Raw genomic sequence first — 18,803 nt, 5'->3', positions numbered from 1 at the left:
AGCAGCAAAGTAATGAAGAGTCTTATAATTGTTCGTTTAAAAAGAAAGGGGAAACGGGGAGTAAGTTGGAAGTCAAGAATAACCCGTGGCTTCTTTCTTGAGCTGCAATTGATAGCATCTCCTCAACTCCAATTTTACATTGTTTGGCCCCCACCCAAAAAAAAAAAAAAAGAAGAAGAAAGAAGAAAAAGGAACGTATTTAGCTCGCGAGTCTCCACCACCCATCTGCGTTTAAGCTAATTATTATTTTTAAAACTTAATATCTGTCCATTGTCCGGGTATTGAATGTGAGGTTACACTCAAACGCCCATGACCTCCATCATTGTGAAAATAAACAAGTAAATATCACAAGGGAGAATCTAGTAACAATCGCTAGTAAACAAGAAGAATGACACAGGCAAAATTGGGGATGATTGCTCCAAAGCAACCAATACCATGGGGCCCATGCACATCACCTCAAACACGAGAAGTTCATACCACTTAAAATAGTGGCTAAATTAAAGTTCAAATCTTCACACGCTTATGTATTACTATAGTACTCCCCTCCGTTGTTAAATATAGCAGGCAGTTCCCAAAAACACGCAGATGAAAGAAATTTATCTATGTCTGATACATTTTGCCGCACCCACGAACAAAGAAAAAAGAAGAAAAAAGTGCGCCGCTGGTTCAAATAGTAATTTTGATTCTCTCATTGGGCTTATTTTACCCTCACAAAAGTATTATTCCCAATAAAATAATGTAAGATAACATTCAACAAATAATGACTTAACAGGAAATGAAAATAAGCACCGCCCTGTCCTCTGTAATGAAAATAAGCAAGATGGTGACTGAAACATAATGTCTTGAATAACAACTTCGCTCCTCATTCTGTTGACTCCAGCACTTTTTGTTCCTTAAGGAGCCGCTATCAAACAAATCGATAATGGGGCAAAATATATGCGACATTCATAGTCACGAGTTGTTTAACGTGGTCAAGTACGAACCTCAGATACGACAGATCCTTTGCCACGCAAAGAAGTCGGTTACGCAGGAAGATGGATAACTACTAAATCACCTAAAGCGGGAGAATTTCCCGTATATATTACCTCCTTATTTGATCATTCCTGGATTTCTATTCCAAGACAAGTAGGATGGATCCCCAAGAGGTCTGCATTATACCAATAAATATGGCAATGTCAGCTTCCACGTGCTTAACACACGGATCTATGCTTAAGCACGATCCCTCCCTGACAAAACAGAACAACCATTGGCTATTCCCGTGACCAGACAAGCATGATCTTTGCATAATAAGATCTTGATTTGGGTTTTTCAAGAAATTTGGACCCTCCAATCCCAACAATTTTCATGCTGAAATCTCAATTCATTTCCAATGCAAATAAGATTTGAACCTACAACATGCAGTAGCATAAAAGCATGGTGTACTTCAAGTGCAAGGTCTAATTGCTGCTTAGTACATCATTCCCAGAATGTACAAAATAGAGAAATAACCATAAAGTGAAGGACGAGCATGGTATTTCCTCACCTTGGCTTGAGCACATACATAAGTAAGAAGCCTACAGCGAAGAACAAGGACAGACCGCCAATAAAAATAAAAGCCAACCCCAAGAAATCGTTCTTTCCACCAATCCAAGTTGCGGTTGACAGAACCAGGGTCTTCTTGCCACCAAAAGAGTACGTGTTATAAATTGTTCTCAATCACTAGGAGCAGCTCATCATTAGCTTCAAGGTCGGTCTCGATCTTTCCATACAGTTTTCTGAAAGTGGACAATGCTGCTGTCCGCATCCAAACAATTAGATCCTCTTGTCCACTCAGCTGGTGAGAGTCATGCGACAAAGATTATTATTTATTTCTCTCAAAATGAAAAAACTGAAAATTGACAGACTATTTAGAAGCGAAAATATATTTACAGGTATGCTCTCGTTGAGTTTTGCACCCCCAATCAGATCTCCGGTCTGAAAATTTTTTGGGTAGACATCAGAACCAAATTTTTTGGTCTGATCACTCTGCCATGCTATGTTCTTTTTGCTTATCTCCAAATCCTTGTCCTTTACTTTTATTTTGTACGTGTCATTGAACAGACTCCAAGCTATGAGTCCGCAAGGGACAATCGGCTGACCATCTGGTGTTCTGGCTTCAGGTTTACAAGCGTCTGTATCCCCCTCAGCAGACCTTTCCCGCAGTTGATTGTCACTCTTACTTTTAACATATCTGCAAACATTTTTTCAGTATCCAAAATCAGGTAGGAATAAGAATTTCACCATTCAGCATAAACCGAAGGCAAGAAGAATTAGTAATTTTCTCAGCAGAAAATAATAAGATGCATGAGCATTGTATATAAAACAATATCTGTTTTGCTTTCATTTATTATATGAAGCCTGAATCAGGACAAAGCCTTCTGATAAAATATGAACATGACAGCTCATCAATGCACAAAACTGTAGAAAAGCAATATTCTCTGTAAGCTGTACATACCTGCGATGGTTCTGGAAGTAATTAGTTAGCTGATAGTAGACATAACTGGGGATTTCATTGTCTTTTCAACCTGTATTTTTGAACAAGTTACTTCCACGTAGATTGGATCCTCAATTATAAATTATAATAACAATCAAGGAAATGGAATAAGTAAATTGCTTTCAACCACATCAGCAATACAGGAACTGTACTAACTTTGCATGTCGCAGTGCATGTCTTGTTGGTAGTAGTGCTTTTAATATAAGCTTCTGCATTGTTACTATAATCAGGAGGAATGCATTGGTGGTCATACCGAAATGGCAGCTCCACAACCTGCGCCAAAGTGGTTTTTGTTCAAAATGAAATGATATTGAGCATTCATATCCCTTTGACACTAGGTACATAGAAAATCGTTTATACTACCTTTCTGATGCAGATAATGATGCGAGGCCAATTGGAATGAAAATGATTCCGGTAAAAGCAAATGTAGAAATGACCTGTAATACAAAGGTAAAATAGATTGACTACATAATACAGCATGTAAAAATCGGACGCCAAGACGGAAACTACTGTAAAGCTATACCCATCCTGGTGTTAGAATTGGTTTCCATGCAGGAAGTTCTTGCTGTGAAAATTTAGAATCTACAATCAATGAAACTTCTCATGAGAAAAATCACCAGTACCATTGCATGCAAGAAGACACCTAGACAATACAAATGCATATATCATGAGCATCAAATTTAACAAACCATAACAAATTGCTAAACAGAGGCATGCCAAGACAGTCCAATCCCTGTAGTTGAGAAAGGATCTTTCTCCAAAGATCACAAAAACCAGACAAAAAATGAAGGCTACATAGACAGGTAGGAGGACACGAACACGTTTCATATTAGGGCCATGATTTTGGAAAAAAAAACCTGAATGGATCTTAACATTTGCAAGATTCTAATTTTTGTACGTATATCGAAACCTGCTGCGAATAAAATTTCCCTCGGTAATACAAAAACCCCGAACAAAACCACATTTCATGATGCTCCCATTTCATACACCTAAAACACAAACAAAGAAATCTCCTCCGTGCAGAACACGATGACGAAAGAAGGAAAAAGTGGTTGGGCCAAGGGAAAACTCACATTTGGGTTCTTGGAATTCTTCTTGAAGAAGCACCCGATGATCCCTCTTTACCACCAGCCGAGCTCGTTGAAGTTTCCGGAGGCATAGGTGTGATTCCTCTGCCTAATGGAAGAGGGTCAATAGAAACAATCTGATCAAAGGTGAGGAACCAAAAATCAACAATTCGGCGCCAAAAAAACAGAAGCGAAAACTGCTTGACCCTTCTTTATAACTTTTTTCTCAAATGTCAGTTACAGTTACACGTTGTGGAATGAAACGCGATTTACCAGTGTAAAGGAAGCTTTGGGGAAAATGGAGGAGGGTAATGGAGCGTAGCAGAATTATAGAATACGGGAGAACCGTAGAATGACAGTGGTTTCGAACTGCAAGGTGGACCTTGTCACGAGCGAAACTACCGGTCTTCTCTTTTATTCCCGGTTATGAACTCGCTGGTCGTTGCCTAGGCTTAATTATTATCATTGTTATTATTTTGCCAACGGTTGCCCAGGCGTTATAGTTAGATATTACCATAAATAATAGTAATAGTAATTCAATTCTTTTTTCTTTTTTTTGGTTTTTTAATAGTCATTCAATTCATCCATTCCTTCGTGGATGACATTGGTGGGAAATTAAGCTGCTGTGCTCGCAGCCTGTAGGTCATTATATTAAATGATCCTTATTGGGCTTCTGGGCCTTGGCCCCAAAGTTCAATTCGACGTACCCTTTTTGGGACTGAACAATCCATCCATACCTCGGTAACAACAAAATAAAAATTCATGCATGCATAAGGTTTTGGTAAGCTTAGCTTGGCGTGATCGTGAATACTAATATTTTGATATGGTGTGTTCGGATCATAGAATAAATTTTTTCTTTAAAATATAAAATTGATTTCCTTAAATTGTGGTTTACAAGATTTATTAGACATTAATTTATAACAATTAATTATCATAAGCTTCTTTGAATACTCAAAAATAAGAGGGATATTCAGATCATTTTAACAAAATCCAGTTTGTTTCATTATTAAACAAGCACTAATTATAAAAGTCAAAACCATAATTTTCTTGAAAAATATATCCAAAAATGTCTTGTGAACATAAAAGAGAGGACTCACAAGAGAAAGGAGTTAAGAAATTTTGGAGAAGCATGAGAGTCACAGCATGCTGAAGGTCGTGAATTCAATGGAATTTTTATGCCTATTAAAAGAATGTATTATTTCCAATCAAAATAAGTTTTAATTAGATAACAGAAATTTTGGCCAAAAAGAAAAATAATAAACTCTGAATTAAATGGAATTTTTTGAAGATTAAAAAACAGTATGAACCACATATGAATGATAAAATAAATAAATTTCGTTCAACAAAAATTAATTTCAAGTTAGTTATTTATATTCATCTTTTTACCAAAAATTCATTTACTGAAAATAAACTTTGAAAGTTCATTAGTGATTTAATTTATGCAAATTGGTGTTTTTTTTAAAGAAAATTATGCAAGTTCATGAAAAGTTAAATAAGAGTATGCGTTTGAATAATACATTAAAAGATGCACTTTTCATAGAAGAAATCGTTTTTGGAAAAATGATAGGTTCTAAGAATTTTTAATTGAATCTGAAAATAGAAAAATTACATATTACTCCTCCTCCGGTTCTAATATAAAACCCACTTGTTGAGTTGATTTAGTTCTAAATATAAAACAATTTCTCATATTTATAAATTTCCTCTAAATTACTTTTATGGATACTTCTTCAACTATCATCAAGTAGAAAAGAAAGAAAAGATATTAAAAAAGATGATTATGATATTTTAAAAAAACATATCACATTTCTTATAATTAACCAATTATCTAACTTCTTAATCTAATCAAATTAGCTAAATATGTCTTATATTAAGACCGGAGGAGTATTTTATTTTTGACGAATTAATTATATGAAATTCATATACCAGAAAATAATTTTTTGCTTTCTTTTTTATTAAATTGTCTTTTTACGATTACATACACACACATACATGCTATGGTTACATTTTTGGAGAAGAAAATCTCACACTTGAGAAGCCATATGCAGGAACACGTGCATAATGAGTATATATTTTCCCGCAAAGTGGCGTGGATATTCAAAACTGGGCTTTCAAGATCAATTCCTGCAACTGTAACGTGAAGAGAGTGACAGCACAATGAGGTGGAAAGGAATATGTAACAACAAAATATAACTGGGTAAGCATGTAATCAAATCGGGTAAGCAATTTACTAATCCACAGAACACAGTCCCCAGATATATTTATTTACTCCAAACAACTAGAAACAGATATTGGAACATCGAAAGAGACCAGTGAGATGAATCATACTGAAGAACGGGAACTCGATCACGACCCCGTCAATCTTCTGCTAAACATATCAATATATTAGCATAAAATTTTGGTTCATTAAAATTAAAGGAGGCCCTAAACTTAAGGAAATACTCCCTCCTTCCTTTATTATAAGAGACCTTTAGTTTATTTATGGCATGTCCTATATATAGAGACACTAAAAAGTTGTTTCTATTTTTTTATGTTGATTTCCTATTTTTACCCATTTTTTATCTCTCCAACTCACACTCTCTCCCCCTCCCACTTCTCTTTGTTTTAATAATTTAATTGTTCTCTCACATGCTCTCTCTCCTTATTAATGAGGGTATTTTTGGAAAAAAAATTATACTTTTTACACATTAATTGTTTTTAACTAATTTTAACTATTTTTTGATCAACGTACTTCGATTATGTCTCTTATAATAAAGAACAGAGGGAGTAGTTAACTTCCTCACTCTGCTCACAATCCATGGGCATCAGGAAAATAAGAAATAAATAAAGACAAAAACAAAGAAACTTTCTTCAAATTCCCAGCCATCCAACAAAGGCGAGCTTCTATCGACTATCGCGTACAAAAGAACTCTTAAGAATCATTAAAAGACCCCATTGTTTCCATTTTCACTTGGCAATCTAACATGCAGCACGGGACATAAGAAACCCGAAACTAACAAGAAAAGCAGGAAACTCACCTCTGAGCTCATCTCGGTTTGTCTTTTTTAAATATTCTTACTAATTAAGTTTATTAGTTAAAATACTATTATTAAAAAGACCATTTAAAAATAAATAAATAAATAAAAATAATAAAATAGATTGAGATTTATATTTAAAACTTAAAAAAAAGTCAAATGATTTCTTATATATTACCTCCGGTCCTTAAATATAATATGATTCTACCCTCGGTCTTAATTATAAAATTTTGTTTGTAAACTATAAACAATATCTTATGATTAGAACCGGAGGTAATAAGAGTTAGTTTTATTTTTGTTTTATTTTAATCTTAAATATAAGATTTCAGTTTATTTTATCTTTCAATTTTTATTTTTTTAAGTTATTTCTTATGATAATGTTAGTTCTAGTTAATACATTTGATTAATAAAGATATTATAAAAATAATATTTATTTATTATAAATAACTAAATTAATTAATTTTTTTATTCTATACAAATTAGAACGGAAAAAGTAGTAGTACTTTGAACAGCATGCTAACCTTCGCGCTAAGGAAAAAAAAGAACGTTACACTTTCATTTTCAAAAAAAGAGCTCCCCTTCCTTAACTCCCACCGACTATGACGAAAAGCGCATTGGACCAAAAGATAACCGACTAACTTCCAAAGTCCACTTGCCCAGGCCTACAGACAATCCTACCATCATATATCTAACGGGAACAATAATACTACCAGTAAATAATTATAATTATTTGACCGAATAATAGTCCATAATTCAAAAATTATATATTTATCATTTAAAAATAAATAATTTAGTTATGTGATTTACTAATCAATATATCAATATAAAAGATTAAATCAGTCTGCTAAATCATGCATATAATTTGATGAAAAACCTGTTTTTTTTGTATTATTACAAGATTTATATATCTTTTATACCTTAAATGGATAATTAATAATGAAAATAAAACTAATTATAGGAAATTCTAGATTGAAAAATAATTATTTGTTCCGTGGTTTGAAAAAATTACATTTATAAGAGACGCCTCCAATGTCTTTGCTAAACTCCTATTTGACGGACATTAAATTAATCATATTAATATTGTTGCACTTATTATCAAAATAAATTGTTCGAGTGGTAATTCTGCCTCCCCATTAAAAAAAGAATTTTTCAAAAAAAAAGGTTACATTATTTTATATATTATTTAGCTCATTTTATAATCATTTGTGATTCTAGTGAATTGTCTTTTGTAAAAAGAGGAGTACTATTAATTACTTGTTTCGTCTTATATCGACTACGCACAACAAAAGATTAAACACAGAGACTTGGAGGCGGAAAAAAAGGAAAAAAAAACTCTAAAATCATGAAGAATGCAAGCTAAAACCATGGAACATACCTTTCATGTATATAATCTTCTTCTAGATTCCTTTCATAGCCTTCGATTACGGCAAAGTCGTTTGAAACTCTACACAAAGAAATATGGTAGATGAGTTCACAAAACCCATCGACTAGATTATGGAATATTAAAGAAACAATTGCATATGTTTGGACATTAACGAACTCAAGACAATCTTAGAAAAAAGAGTCACAAAAAATTGAACAAATAAAGCATAGTCCCAGGGTTCCCAAATGCTACACTCGGACCATAAATGCATAAACCTTTCGTTCTGATTGTAAGACCTCGTTTATAGTTTATAAACAATATCTTATAATTAGGACTGGAGATAATATTATAGTAAAATAGGTGATCTCAAGCAGCAACCCCAAGTCAGAGTCAAAAAAAGGGCAAATTGCTTGGGTTGCCTTTATTATCATAGGCAATAGTCTTTTCGAGAGGATGATACCCTAATAACCATATTGTTTTGTTTTAAGCAGGTATAAATGGGGAAAATACCCAGATACAAAAGGCTAGCTAACCAAAGGAAGATACAGGTCTCAATTTTCACAACATTTTTATTCTGAATTCCATATTGAAAACTATAAAAGGCATTTGGGGGGAAAAAAGGACTGTTAAGGCGTTCGGAGTGCAATTTACCACCAGAAATTAGATATTGCCGAATGGGATATCTTTTCCAGAAAGTTTGAATTAACTTCATGCTTCAGAGCAAATATCAAGAAGGTAAACTAGATACAGCTTGGGAGTATGGACTGAAGTAATTACATACCAAAAAGGTAAAAACAACAAAACAATACCTTTTACAGGAGAATTCGATCATGCAGACTGAATTTGTGGGCTTTTCCACAATTTTCAATTCGGCGTTGACTCAAGAATTCAGCACGACCACGCCCTCCTCTCATCTGCCCAGCTTGCCATATGTAGAATTCTCCTTCCCTGAATTTTCATACCTACGTGAAATTATAATGCCAATACCACATTTCGATGAGGAAAACTTAAGTTTAACATTGGCAGTCAATTACAATGAAAACCAAAAGCTTGTCAAGTCAGACAGCCATACAGACACTAGGTAGGGTTCCTTATGACCTATAAATAGACAGCTCGCTCAAATTCCCTGAAATGCGATTTTAGCCTACAATATCTACAAATAGTCAGAAACAGATAAATTTCCCCCAAAAAAAAAACAACAGAAAAAAATTTATCACAAGTCCTGACAATCACATCATGTAATATTTTGGAAGAATCCCCCACATATTTTCAAAAGCGGAAGAATTTGTGCTTGAAGTGCAACATGAAAAACCCTCCAGGTGGGCAGCTTGAATAGATATTATTGCAGACATGTTAACTATTACGGGTAAAAAGATTTAATGTAAACAAAACAAGGCCGCAGAAATTACAAATATACTTAAAATCACCATCCATAAAGACGCCTTAAAGAATTGCAGAAAGCTCCACATAAAAGCAACACTCCTATTGCCAAGGGAGGATCAAGAGTGCTCTGTCAAAGAACGGAAAACAAGAATGCTTAAGAACAAGTACAATAGCTAAATGGATAGCGTTCAACAAACCAAAGAAACAAGCATGTTGCATTAGTAAGACAAAAAATTTAGCACCAGCTAAAATCTTAATAGATCCTACAGACAATGTCTGTCATATAAATCAAGAAAATAAATAAAACAGCTTTGAGAGTCTAACCAGATAACAACCAAATTAGAAACATGCAGGAGCTTTAATATGATATAAAGTCATGTCATCAAATACGATAAAAAGCTCTTCAGAGTCAGTATTTTATTTACATAAAGAAGCAAGTATCAGATATAGAAATTTAAATTATAATAAGCTGATGGCAATGTCTTTAATTATCATTTATACCATAAAATTTATACAAAATTTTAAGTCCAACTAGCATAGGCAAATTTAATTGAAACATGTACCCCCAGGAAAAAAAACGTTCATCTTGAATAGGCATGCAACAAAAATAACTCACTAAAGGAAATCCAAAATGACAGTGGAATTATCGGACACATGACACGGTTACACTAAATGTCAATGACAGTCATAGCATATAAAAAGAAAAGATATAAAAGGCAAGCCTGCAAAACAAGTGTGGCACCAAAAATGGGCATTGCGCCAGAGTCCACACCACCACCTTTGAAATAACAAATCTCCTAACAATCCAATAGCGAAACGCAGCTCCAGCCAGGATAATCCCCACTAGTACAAAACCTGCAAGCGGTGAACCAATTAGGGGAGAGGAAAGAGCATCTGAATTATAATAACTTGTGTTTCCAGCCCAATAAAAGTAGCCAGCACCTAGCAAGAGTTACACGGTATGAACAAAATAAACCATCTCAAAGGTGGGAGGTGGAAAACGATAGCTAAAGGATAAAATCTAATAACCTATAGAATGGATCCGGTTTAGCTTGGTCCAGAATATTAAATTTCCATACTTTGATTATAGAAAATTATTTCCACATTCTAGCATATGCTTTTCTATTGATCTCACAATATTTTTAGCAAACCCAAAGAAAGAAATTAGCATTTCTGAAAAGATATTTCCATAAAACAAAGCCCAAGGGATCCAGAAGCTACCTCCCAGAATTTATGAATAACAATTGTAACGTAAGGGTGATATTATTAATTTACGGACTGTTACAAGAATACAACAGATTAAGTCAAATGGAAAATAGAGTTTAATGAATATATACGTATTTGTGATTACATAGGTTCTTAGTTTAAGCTACAGACAGTGACTGTATTTTATTCTAGATCAAGATATGCATACACAATACAATTCACAGTGACCTCCTTTAGGCAAGCCATGTGTAGCACCAGCCCAACACAAAGAATATTCTGCACACTGAATATCTATATACAAGTAATGAAGAATAAACAGACCTGAAATAGAGAAACTAAATGCTAATTCATCCAAAGTCAGAAAGAATTAATAATGTGTCAAATTCCAATTATTGTCATCACTTGAGCAAAGAATTACATGCAAAAGTTCATATGAATCTTGGAAGAAAAAAAGGCAAAAAGGTTTCACGTTCAGAAAATGCATATGAACTCAACGCATTTGCTTTAATGTAGGGAAAAAGATCTTAAACAGATAAATATTCACAACATTATCCAAAAATCTTACTGGATTGTGTACCTCTTCGCTCAGCCCAGAACTATGAAGAATTGAATTTAAGACAGAAGTGAAGCAAAAGGAAAGACCCAGCTTCAAGCTGAAACGACACGTGGTAATAACATCAGCACCTATTTTAAATGATAAGAAATACCATCAATTGCTAATTGTTTTTATCAAACATGAGAACCTGCTGCTGATCAACAAAGGCCAGGACTAATGCAAACTCACCACTGACCCAGATATGGCATGGCAATGTAAAAGACGTTTTTTTCTTCCGGTTGGCAACAATTTCATGCCCTACACTCGTAATAAGAACAAGTTAGTAAGCAGATAAATAAAAGACCAATGTAAACCTAACTAAATTGACAAAACGTTAAACTAGATACCTGAAAAAGAAGGATTATAATAACAAGACTCCTAGAGCCATCGAACTGCTGTGATAAAATGGAACCCAACCGCTACTAATGGGAGCCAACAACAATAGTATGAATCCCAGTGTCAGACACACAAGTCGCCGATTGCTGAAAATCTCCAGAGTATATAATGCCATGAGAGGATAGATGGTTAAAAACACAACAGATAGGAGCAGAATAATAGGCACAAAATGTTAAGATAAAGAAACAAACCTTCTTCAAGAGCAGCTGCCAAGGAAACTGGTACTTCATCGCTGAATCTCACATCAATATATCTTTTCTCATATGGAGAAATGACAACACTCCACATCCCCTTCTGGACAGCTCTAAATCTGGCCTTTTCACACTGGCACCATCCAAGTGACTTATTCCTGCATGTTATCCACAAGTGAGTAGTGACAATCTTCGCAAACTTTGTAATTTGAAGTTAATTGAGTAAAAATGAAAATTAACAAGGACTTGGTTCTCTGACAAAATTTTACAATTGAAAACTAGAGGTGAAGATTTATTCAAATATTTTTTGTACAAGTGAATTACAGTATGTTAAAGCAAAATGGAGAAAACCATGAAAATCAAGAAGACTTCAATCTCAGAGATCCCGCAATCTGCAAGGTTTACAATCAATTGTTAGGGTAATTTTTTCCATGAGATAAATATAAATGTTGTATTCTGGTAAAAACCTATAAATAGGCTTCATGGGAAAATTTTTTACAAAAACATGGCCATAGGAGAATAGGGAAAAATAAAAGTTAGAGATGTCTTTCTTAAGATGAATCACATATGATACCTAACAACAAAATTGCAAATCATGATAAAAGATGAAGTATCCGCCACTTAACCACTACAAGTAGACAATCTTTATAAATGCACATACCTATACAAAAATGACAAGGTATATTAGAAAAAAATGTTTCGCCACTTCAAACGCATAACAAACTCTTTTTTTCAACAAGAAACAATTGATGCATTAAGTGGAAGAGGCATGATACTCCTTAAGGAGGTTTAAAAGCAGCTATGTAGATAGGAGGAAACAATGAGAAGCCACCCCATTCTTCTTCTCGTTTTTCTTTTTGGATAAAGTAACAAACAATCCTTACGTTAAAACGATTGCACTTCAATGTGGAAAAAAACCCAATCCTTGGCATTGAGTGGTTCAAATCCTTCGGTTTTATAAACTAGAAGCAACAAGACATGAAAAATCAAACAAAGGAGAAGAAGATGTGCCTGAAAGGAGATCTCACCCGTCGATAACCATTTTGTCCATACAAGCAATGAAGTACCCCATCAACAAGGGAGGTACAGTTTCCCGAGAACTTTGGGAAATGACAGTAAAGGAACTCACAGATCCCAATATCCCATGAGCAATTTAAGAATGGCCCAAGGATTACATGATCGTCTGTGAGAAACCGGAAGGATTACTCCCAACCCGGTTAGGACAGCACCTTTGCTTAAGCAGGATTAGTCAATCCATCCTCTACTTGAATTGTCATTACCCCAAACTAAACACGGAATACTTAACCTCCACTTGTCACAGACTAATCACAGCCTTACTAGACAAAAGGTTATTAGACAAGATAATATCATCCTCACGCACACACCTTTCCATTTGCTTTGAATTTCATAGTCAGTTGTCACTAGCTTGCTTTCACCTCTTCGAAGATTGAATCTACTCAATGTCAAGAAAAGCAACAACCCCTCACAATAAGAAAGCGTGAAAAATCCAAGTAAAAACAATTTTTTGATAAATTAATAAACAATTCTTATGGTAAAAGAATTACAATTCAATGTGGAGAAAACTCAAGCATTGGTATTTAATGGTTCAAATCCTTCGGTTGTGTAAACTCGAGGCAACAAGACATGAAAAATCAAACAAAGGAGAAGATGATGCGCCTGAAAGGAGATCTCACCCGTCAATAACCATTTTGTCCATACAAGCAATGAAGTACCCCATTAACAAGGGAGGTACAGTTTCCTGAGAAATTTGGAAAATGACAGTAAAGGAACTCACAGATCTCAATATTCAACGGGCAATTTAAGAATGGCCCAAGGATTACATGATCATCTGTGAGAAACCGGAAGGATTACTCCCAACTCATTAAGGACAGCACCTTTGCTCATGCAGGATTAGTCAATCCATCCTCTACTTGAATTGTCATTACCCAAATTAAACACAGAACACTTGACCTCCACTTGTCACAGACTAATCATAGCCTCACTAGACAAAAGGTTATTAGACAAGATAAGATCATCCTCACGCACACACCTTTCTATTTGCTTTGAATTCCATAGTCAGTTGTCACTAGCTTGCTTTCACCTCTTCGAAGATTGAATCTACTCAATGCCAAGAAAGAACCAAGCATTTTATTTTAAGGGGTAAAAAAGCTCTTTAGAGTCATTATTTTATTTTTCAGAAATAAGCAAGCACCGAATACAGAAATTTAAATTATATAATCAGCTGATAGCAATGTCTTTATTTAATCGTAATACTATACAATGTATACAAAATTTGGAATCCAACTATCATGGGCAAGTTTAATTGTAACTTGTATCCACAAACAAAAATATGTTCATCTTGGAATGGCTGCAACAAAAATAAGTCATTCAAGGCAATCCAAAATCTAAGTGAAATCATCAAATATTTAACACGGTGGCATTAAATGCCAGTGATAGTCATAGCAGATGCAAAGAAAAGTTATAAAAGGCAAACTTGGAAGATAAATGTAGTACCAAGGATGCGCGTTGCTCGTGTTTCCAGCCTAATAAAAGTTGCCAACAACTAGCAAGAGTAACACAGTATAAATGAGATAAACCATCTCAGAGGTGGCAGGTGGAAAACAACAGCCAAAGGATAAGATCTAATTGCCCAGAGACCGGAGGTTGAGCTTGGTCCAGAATATTACATTTGATACTTTAAAAAGAGGAAATTATTTCCACATTCTAGCATATGTTTTTCTATTTATCTCACAGTATTTTTTACTGACCCAGACAGAGAAATTAGCATTTCTAAAAAGGTATTACCCTTAAAACAAAGCCCAGGAGATCAAAAGCTACCTCATGGAATTTATGAATACCAATAGCAATTTAAGGTAGATGTTAATAATTTACTGACTGTTACAAGAATGCGACAGATTACATCAAATGGAAAATGGAGTTTAATGAATATTTCAAATTTCTGATTGCATGGGCTTTAAGGTTAAGCTAAGCGAGTGTATTTTATTCTAGATCAAGATATACATACAGAATACAATTCACAGTGACCTCCTTTAGACAAGCCATGTGAAGAACCAGCCCAACACATAGAATATTCTACACACTGAATATCTGTACACAAACAATCAACAATAAACATGCCTATACAAGAGAAGTACTATATTTATCCATCCTAAGTGAGAAAGAACTAGTAATGTGTCAAATTCCAATTAGTATCATCATTTGAGCAAATAATTACACACAAAAGTTCGTATAGGTCTTGGGGGGAAGGCAAAAAGGTTTCAGGTTCTGAAATGCATATATGACTCAATCCATTTGCTTGAATATAGAACAAAAGATCTTGACAAAAAAAAAATATCCACAACATTATCCAAGAATCTTACTGGATCGTGCATCTCTTCACTCAGCCCAAAATTCTAAAGAATTGAATTTATGAAAACAGAGAAGTGGTGCAAAAGGAAAGACCCAGCTCCAAGCTGAACCACATGTAGTAATAACATCAGCACCTTTTTTAAATAATAAGAAATAACATCACTTGTCAATTTTTTATTAAACATGGAGACTTGATGGTGATCAACAAGGCCATGATTAAGGCAAGCTCACCACATATCCAGATATGGCAAGGTAAAAGATATTTTTTCTTCCGGTTCGTGACAATTTCATGCCCTGCATTCACGATAAGAACAAGTTAGTAAGCAAATAAATAAAAGCGCAACGTAAACCCGGCTGAATGTGACACAAGATTAAACTAGATACCTGAAAAAGAAGGATTATAATAACAACACTCCTATGGCCATTGAACTGCTGTAATAAAATGGAACCTCACTGCCAATAATGGGAGCCGACAACGATAGGATGAATCCCAATGCCAGACACACAAGTCACCGTTGCTGAAGCCCTAAGAATCATTAAAAGACCCCCATTGTTTCAATTTTCACTCGACAATCTAACATGCGGCATAGGATATAAGAAACCCGAAACTATCATGAAGAGGAAAGCAGGAAACTCACCTTTGAGCTCAATCTCGTCATTGCCAGTTCAAAATGCCGACCAATTAATAAAGACGAAAAACAGAACATGAAAGAGCCCCAAGGCTTTGGAGTGAAGTCCAGAGTCCTGGTTTCTTCTACGCGGGAAACGAGAATGGGTACGCTAACCTCGCTTTGTCGCTTCGATTTAAGCTCGAACGGTACGCTAACGGCTAACCTTCGCGCTAGTTGCTTGTAAAAAAAAAAAAAAAAAACCTTCGCGCTGATAAAACGCGCGCGCACGAAAAGAGAAAAGGTCCTCCCTTACTTAAATCCCACCGCCTTGAATGAAAAGCCCATTGGACCCAAATGACAACCTAATAGCTTACGTGGTCCACATACCCTGGCCTTATGATTATTTGAGTGAGTAGGACTTAGCCCCGCTCTGTCGGTTCGATTGCTTGAACAGTACGCTAAAGGCTAACCGTTGCGTTAATGAAACGCAAAACATCACACTTGCGCAAAAAAAAAATTTCTTTCTTAAATCCCACCGACTTGAACGAAAAGCCCATTGGACCCAAAAGACAACCCAATAGCATACATAGTCCACGTGTCCTGGCCTACGGACAACCCTGCCCTCAGTTTTATTTTTTATTTTTATGTATATATATAATATAATTATAATTATTTGAATTATTTGCACGAATTTTGGGAGGACATTTGAATGAACTGAATTAAAACGAATAATATCCCATAATTTTTAACCGAATAATGGTCCATAATTTATATATATATTAAAAAATTAGTTATGTGATTTATTGATAAATATATCAATAATTTGACGAAAAACTTTTTTATGTGTTTAAAAAAATATAATATTTTATTATTATAAATTATATATCTTTTACATCTTCAATGGAGAATTGATAGTAAAAATATAACTAATTGTAGGAAATTCTATATTGAAAAGTAATTATTTGTTTCTTTTTATGAGAGACGGTTTCCGGTATGACTTGTTTGTGTTTATGGCAAAATCACATGGAGGCTGCCTCCAACTTTTTTCCTGCTAAACTCTTAATTTGCCTTTAGTTAGTTAATTATTTTAATATTAATATATTTATTAACAAGGCAAATTATTCACGTGATGTCCTCTCTCTCCTCGTAAAAAATATACTCATCTGGTCCTTAATATATGACCTAATTGTTGAGTTAATTTCAATCCTAAATATAAGACTTATTTTTCATATTTATCAATTTTTTTTAAATTATTTCTATGGATACTCTTTCAGCCATGATTAAGTAGGAGAGGGAGAGAGGATATTAAAAAAGATGATTATGATATTTTAAGAAAAGCATATCATATTTCTTATAATTAACTAACTTACCTAACTTTTTTAATCTAATCAAATTAGTTAAATAAGTCTTATATTAAGGACCGAATGAGTACTTTTAAAAAGTTATATTTTTTCACATGTCGATAATGTAACTAATTTTAAGCAATTTTTTTATCAAGGTGATCCGGGGAATTATCTCTTATGAAGAGTAGGAGAGGGAATACCATTTTATTATTTATTTCATCTTATACTACATCTAATCTTAAATATAAGAGCTAGTTAGATATTCAAATTGATTTTAAATATAAGACACTAACTCACTTTATCTTTTATAATTATTATTTTTCTCCAAATTAGTTCTCATAGTGATTACATGTGTTAACCGATTTTTACTTTAAGGCATATAGTTAACAAATATATTTTTATAAAAAAACAACTCATACTTAGTACGAATAATAAGTTAACTTATTTTCTTAATATTTCCAAGTCAGTTATGTGGCTATTAACTACTAGAGGTTGTATTGAATTTGCGCGACACCAAAATAGAACAAAGATTAAATAACCACACAGGGGGACTTTAAAAAACAAACTCTGTAATTATAAAGACTGCAAGCTAAAACCATCAAATATACCTTTCGCATGGGTATATCTCCTCCCAGATTCCGTGGGGTGTAAATTGCCATCATAGATATGTGCCCAAGAGATCATGACAATCACACTCTGAAGCAACCTTATTATATTTTGGCATGCTTGGAGCAAAAGAACTCTAAAACCATGAAGAATGCAAGCTAAAGCCATGGAATATTGCGTAATGGGATATCTTTTCCAGAAAGTTAGAATTAACTTCATGCTTCAGAGCATATATCAAGAAGGTAAATTAGATATTGCTTTGGAGTACGGACAGAAGTAATTTCATACCGGAAAGGTAAAAACAATAGAACAATACCTTTTACAGGAGAATTCGACTGTGCAGACTGAATTTTTGGGCTTTTCCACAATTTTCAATTCGGGGTTGACTCAAGAATTCAGCACGACCACGCCCTCCTCTCATCCGCCCAGCTTGCCATTTTTAAAATTCTCCTTCCCTGAATTTTCATACCTACGTGAAATCATAATGCCAATACCACATTTCGATGAGGAAAACTTAAGGTTTAACATTGGCAGTCAATTACAATGAAAGCCAAAAGCTGGTCAAGTCATACAGCCATACAGACACTAGGTAAGGTTCCTTATGACCTAAATAGACAGCTTGCTCAAATTCCCTGAAATGCAATTTTTGGCCTACAATATCTACAAATAGTCAGAAACAGATACTGAGCATCAAAGAATTTCCCCCAAAAAGAAACAACAGAAAAAAAGTTATCACAAGTCCTGACAATCACATCATGTAATATTTTGGAAGAATCCACCACATATTTTCAAAAGGAGAAGAATTTGTGTTTGAAGTGCAACATGTAAAACCCTCCTGGTGTGCAGCTTGAATAGATATTATTGCAGACATGTTAACTATTACGGGTAAAAAGATTTAACATAAACAAAACAAGGCCGCAGAACTTACAAATATACTTGAAATCACCATCCACAAAGACGTCTTAAAGAACTGCAGAAAGCTCCACATAAAAGCAACTCTCCTATTGCCAGGGGAGGATCAAGAGTGCTCAGTCAAAGAATGGAAAACAAGAATGGTTAAGAACAAGTAAAATAGCTAAATGGATAGTGTTCAACAAACCAAAGAAACAAGCATGTTGCATTAGTAAAATAAAAAATTTAGCACCAGCTA

General features: G+C 34.3%; 3 long non-coding RNA genes and 1 pseudogene across 7 annotated transcripts; all 4 read right to left on the bottom strand.

Annotated features, from left to right (window-relative positions):
- Positions 1–941: 941 nt before the first annotated feature.
- On the bottom strand, positions 942–2,856 carry LOC114746434 (ALA-interacting subunit 1-like; annotated as a pseudogene).
- A 20-nt stretch (positions 2,857–2,876) lies between these two features.
- LOC114746443 (uncharacterized) lies at positions 2,877–4,004 on the bottom strand. 2 transcript variants are annotated; one of them, XR_003740280.1, is made up of 4 exons: positions 3,853–4,004; positions 3,586–3,716; positions 3,036–3,094; positions 2,877–2,949 (listed from the first exon to the last, which is right to left on the bottom strand). It is a non-coding gene; the product is annotated as an uncharacterized LOC114746443 (long non-coding RNA). The 2 variants fall into 2 exon arrangements; XR_003740279.1 differs by lacking the exon at positions 3,853–4,004 and having other exon boundaries at positions 3,586–3,760.
- Positions 4,005–7,962: 3,958 nt separating this feature from the next.
- Positions 7,963–18,676, bottom strand: LOC114746438 (uncharacterized). 2 transcript variants are annotated; one of them, XR_003740275.1, is made up of 3 exons: positions 18,582–18,676; positions 8,763–8,915; positions 7,963–8,034 (listed from the first exon to the last, which is right to left on the bottom strand). It is a non-coding gene; the product is annotated as an uncharacterized LOC114746438 (long non-coding RNA). The 2 variants fall into 2 exon arrangements; XR_003740276.1 differs by lacking the exon at positions 18,582–18,676 and adding an exon at positions 9,026–9,097.
- LOC114746437 (uncharacterized) lies at positions 11,121–15,858 on the bottom strand. 3 transcript variants are annotated; one of them, XR_003740273.1, is made up of 9 exons: positions 15,732–15,858; positions 15,478–15,619; positions 15,325–15,387; positions 15,105–15,197; positions 14,239–14,287; positions 11,725–11,882; positions 11,485–11,619; positions 11,327–11,395; positions 11,121–11,195 (listed from the first exon to the last, which is right to left on the bottom strand). It is a non-coding gene; the product is annotated as an uncharacterized LOC114746437 (long non-coding RNA). The 3 variants fall into 3 exon arrangements; XR_003740272.1 differs by having other exon boundaries at positions 11,124–11,226; XR_003740274.1 differs by lacking the exon at positions 15,105–15,197 and having other exon boundaries at positions 11,124–11,226.
- Positions 18,677–18,803: the final 127 nt, after the last annotated feature.

Source organism: Neltuma alba, unplaced genomic scaffold (assembly GCF_004799145.2).
Source record: "Neltuma alba isolate B1F8T4 unplaced genomic scaffold, ASM479914v2 tig00005002_pilon, whole genome shotgun sequence".
Classification (NCBI taxonomy): domain Eukaryota; kingdom Viridiplantae; phylum Streptophyta; class Magnoliopsida; order Fabales; family Fabaceae; genus Neltuma; species Neltuma alba.
The sequence above is the reverse complement of the archived record's forward strand: the minus strand, read 5'-3'. Positions and strand labels throughout refer to the sequence as shown.